The sequence below is a fragment of the Gobio gobio genome, assembly GCF_949357685.1.
Source record: "Gobio gobio genome assembly, chromosome: 14".
Taxonomy (NCBI): domain Eukaryota; kingdom Metazoa; phylum Chordata; class Actinopteri; order Cypriniformes; family Gobionidae; genus Gobio; species Gobio gobio.
This window is the reverse complement of record NC_137107.1, coordinates 605,301-610,675: the sequence shown is the minus strand read 5'-3', so window position 1 is coordinate 610,675 and position 5,375 is coordinate 605,301.

Below are 5,375 nucleotides of genomic sequence, written 5' to 3'. Positions count from 1 at the left end.
TTAATTGACGTCCAACAAATAAACAAAATATATAATACAGATGAACAATTGATAAAGCTTGGGTTGCTGAATATTAGATCCCTTTCCCCAAAAGCGCTTATTGTTAATGATATTATTACAGATAATAATCTAGATGTGCTCTGTTTGACAGAAACCTGGCTAAAACCTGACGACTACATTACCTTAAATGAGTCCACCCCCCAAGATTATTGTTATAAACACGAGCCGCGTCTGAAAGGTAAAGGGGGAGGGGTTGCTGTAATTTATAATAATATCTTCAGTATTACTCAGAAGTCTAGTTTCAAATATAATTCCTTCGAAGTTTTGGTGCTTTATGTAACGCTATATAGTGTACATGATAAAACCCGTTCAACATTTGTGTTAGCTACTGTATACAGGCCACCTGGGCATAATACAGACTTTATCAAAGGGAATTTGCTGATTTTCTATCAGAGTTAGTACTGGCCGTAGATAAAGTACTAATTGTTGGTGATTTTAATATCCATGTAGACAACGGAAAAGACGTATTGGGATTAGCATTTAAAGACACACTAAACTCTATTGGAGTTAGGCAACACGTGTCAGGAGCCACTCATCGCCATAATCATACTTTAGACCTAATATTGTCACATGGAACAAATGTTGATACCGTTGAAATTCTGCAGCAGAGCGATGACATCTCAGATCATTACTTAGTATCATGTATACTTAATTTAGCTAAGGTTGCAAAGCCGCCCCCTCGCTTTAAAAATGGCAGGACAATCACTGCCGCTACTAAAGATTGCTTTTTAAATAATCTCCCTCATCAGTATCATCTGCTCAGCATCCCAGATAGCTTAGAAGAACTCGATGCTGCAACAGAAACTATTGACTCTCTCTTTTGCAGTACTTTAGACACAGTTGCTCCTCTGCGCTTAAAGAAGATTAAAGAAAATAGTCCAACGCCGTGGTACAACGAGCACACCCGGGCCCTTAAAACAGCAGCCAGAAAAATGGAGCGCAGCTGGAAGAAAACAAAATTAGAGGTATTTCGTAATTCGTGGAAAGAGCACATGATCACATACAGAAAGGCTGTAAAAACTGCTAGATCTGCTTATTTCTCAACTCTCTTGGAAGAAAACAAACACAACCCAAGGTATTTATTCGATACAGTGGCTAAATTAACCACAAATAAAGCTTCAACTTCTGATGATTGTAAACAGCACAGCAGTAATGACTTTATGAACTTCTTCACATGTAAGATTGATAATATTAGGAAATTTTTTTTAACCATGCAGCCGTCTACTACAGTATCACATCAGACAGAGCATTGTAGTGTCACTGAGGAAAAATTACACTCATTCACTGCTATAGGAGAAGAAGAATTGGCTAAACTCGTTAAATCATCAAAATCGACAACATGTATGCTCGACCCTCTACCAACTAGGCTATTAAAAGAGATGCTACCAGAGGTCATAGATCCTCTTCTGAATATCATTAATTCATCTTTGTCATTAGGATATGTACCGAAAACTTTTAAGTTGGCTATCATTAAACCACTTATTAAAAAAACGCAACTTGATCCTACAGATTTAGTCAATTATAGACCAATCTCAAATCTACCCTTTCTGTCAAAAATACTTGAAAAGGCAGTGTCTTCACAATTATGTTCCTTTTTTAGAAAGAAATGGTATCTGTGAGGATTTCCAGTCAGGATTTAGACCGTATCATAGCACTGAGACTGCTCTCGTCAGAGTTACAAATGATTTGCTCTTATCATCCGATCGTGGCTGTATCTCTCTATTAGTGTTACTCGATCTTAGCGCTGCATTTGATACTATCGACCACAACATTCTTTTGAATAGACTCGAAAATTATGTAGGTATTAGTGGAATTGCATTATCATGGTTTAAATCATACCTGTGCGATCGTTATCAGTTTGTAGTAGTAAATGAAGAGATGTCACACCGATCGCAAGTTCAGTATGGAGTACCACAAGGCTCAGTGCTAGGACCGCTACTCTTCACCCTGTACATGCTACCACTGGGAGATATCATTAGGAAGCATGGCGTTAGTTTTCATTGTTATGCTGACGATACTCAGCTCTATATTTCTTCACGCCCTAAAGAAACTTACCAATTCACAAGATTAACGGAATGCATAGCTGATATAAAACATTGGATGACTGGTAATTTCCTGCAACTCAATTCAGAAAAAACTGAATTTTTAATTATTGGACAAAAAAGCTCCACAAGTAGTAACCTAGAATACTGTCTAACACTTGATGGCTGTTCTGTCAAGTCCTCGTCGTCAGTGAGGAACCTGGGTGTGCTCTTTGATACCAATCTTTCGTTTGAAAGCCACGTTTCTAGCATCTGTAAAACTGCTTTCTACCATCTTAAAAATATATCTAAATTACGGCACATGCTCTCAATGCAAAATGCTGAACAGTTAGTTCATGCGTTCATGACCTCAAGGTTAGATTATTGTAATGCTCTACTGGGTGGTTGCCCTGCTCGCTTAATAAATAAACTCCAGCTGGTCCAAAACGCAGCAGCTCCAGTTCTTACTAGAACCAGGAAGTATGACCATATTAGCCCAGTTCTGTCAACACTGCACTGGCTGCCTATTAAACATCGCATACATTTTAAAATCTTACTTATTACTTACAAAGCACTAAATGGTTTAGCTCCCCAATACTTGAGCGAGCTCTTAACATATTATACTCCATCACGTCTACTGCGGTCTCAAAATTCTGGCCAGTTGATCATACCGAGAATATCCAAATCAACTGCAGGCGGTCGATCGTTTTCCTATTTAGCTCCTAAACTCTGGAACAGTCTTCCTAACATTGTTCGGGAAGCAGACACACTCTGTCAGTTTAAATCTAGACTAAAAACACATCTCTTTACTGTGGCATACACATAAAACACTTTTTCAATGAAATGATTGTTAGGCTGCATTAACTAGGTCAGCCGGAACCGGGAACACTTCCCATAACACCTGATGTACTCGTGACATCATCAGAAGAATGGCATCTACGCTAATGATAGTCTCTCTGTTTTATCCCGAGGTTTACTGCAGTCAGCCGGATCCGGGCCGTATCCAGTTCAGATGGTGGACCTGCGCCCAGAGAAGACCAACACATGACCCCGAAGTGTCTGGGAGACCGTGATTAGACTCCCCCTGCAACTGCCTCATCGACACGGCATCTCAATAAACCCGTCTCTGGCGTGTTGCCTCCGATCATTCGAATGTTGCACTTTGATAATTGTTTGGTCAACATCGTCCTCGGTGGACCCGTCTCCGGCGTGTTGCCCCCGGTCCCTCGAGTATTCTGATCTATTATGGCCTCCGAGCTGTAAAGCTGCCAGAATAATAATAATAATACGCTGTTTGTTAATTGGCCAGAGGAGAACTGGCACCCCGACTGAGCCTGGTTTCTCCCAAGGTTTATTTTTCTCCATTAGGTCACCTAATGGGGTTTTGGTTTCCTTGCCACTGTTGCCTCTGGCTTGGCGTGCTCAGTTGGGGACACTAAATTTTTCAACTAAACATCGAAATACATCTAAATAATAAACTAAATTAACCATTTAAACTAAGTTACTGATCAAATTATTGATCTAAAGCCCACACTGTCACTGTATGATACTTGAAATTTTTCCAGAATGGCTATACAGCTGAATAAAATTATGCTGCATTATTTTCCTGTTTAACACTGTAAAGCTGCTTTGAAACAATCTACATTGTTAAAAGCGCTATATAAATAAAGTTGACTTGACTTGACTGTAGTAGTGGAGAAAATTACCCAGAGAAACTGAGCTCCTGTGAGAGCAGAGGGAACAGCACTGCTGTAGTAGGAGAAAATTAGCTAGAGAAACAAGGCTCCTGTGGGAGAAAAAGTTAGACGGACAAATGGAGAAACACATTGTGTAACCGAATGGACTCTTATTTTGAAATGCTTATGTCTTATTATTGCAGGATGCTCATTCAAATTCATATGAAAGAGATAAAACAACAACAACAACCTTTATTTCTATAGCACGTTAAAAAACAACATAAGTTGACCAAAGTGCTTTACTCTCTCAACAGTACTAATAAAACATTGACAAAACACCCCGATATAAACACACAAAACACAAACACACATCTCAAACTCCCAGTCCTTATGGGCAGTTGTAAGCAAGAGAGAAGAGATGTGTTTTCGACACAGATTTAAAACATCCTAAGGATTCACAAGATCTGATATGCAGAGGGAGGCTATTCCGGAGGCGTGGCGCATACACCGTATAAACTGTATACACCGTTTTCTTTACTGTGATTTATATCATAATATGTTGTCATTGTTGATACGAATTCGCTTTGCATAAATGTATGCTATTCATTGATTGTGAAATGCTCTGAACTGAAGCATTGTTCAAGCCAGTAGAATGCACAACGATGCCACATTCAGAAACGTAATCGCTCACATTAATTCAATGAAATCATAGCCTTTGAATTTTTTCTGTTTCATAATATATATATATATATATATAAGATGGTATAACAATCATTGATACGCTTGTTATACAATAGCCTGCCCTACTATAAGGTATTGATGTTACAGAAAGCGTGTGCTCCCAAATACATTGTTCAGTTCGCACACGTCTATTTATAGTCACAAATGCTAGTATGGTCGCACTGTGTTGAGCCCTGTGAGCTTATGTGAGCGTCAAGTTGAGAAGTATTGAATCAAGGCGGTGATTATCAGCTGATTCCAACTGGTAGCTGATTGTTTGGCATAATATGCACTGTTGCATTGACAGCATTTTAGTGATTTAGCCTCACAATACGTTCGCTCGCTTTACCAGCAGCAAGTAAATTGATCGTTCATCACCACGGCGACCGCATGCGCGTACATGATGAACACATTTCTCCTGTGTGAAAAGTATCTGCCTGTACTGTAGTACACAGAGGCGGAAAGATCGCAAGAAAAGAAAAGTAAAAGAGTTGTAAAACATTATCTTAAGACAGGAACTGTTGTAGGTCTCCCTATTGCAAGTCTGTGCTGTGTGCACTCCTTTACACTGTCCGAGCACTGCTCTCGCGGTTGGCTCGTGAATGCTGATGGAAGCGGCCGAAAGGGGTTTTTAGATAGCTTATAAATTTGTAAGGAAAAGATTTTAGTATTGTAGAGTTGCTTCGAGCCGTGCAGACAGCGTGGGCGGGCGGGGTGAACTGCCGGAAATGCCATCCGTGCTGGAAAACTGTCAATGAATGGAGGTAAGACTGCTGCGTGTATATATACCTCTATTGTTGATTAGCTGAGTGCTCTCCACCTGTGTCAATTATCTGAACGTGCTCCTCCCGAACTTTGTTCATAAAACATCATATATTCACACAGCTGCTTTACATTT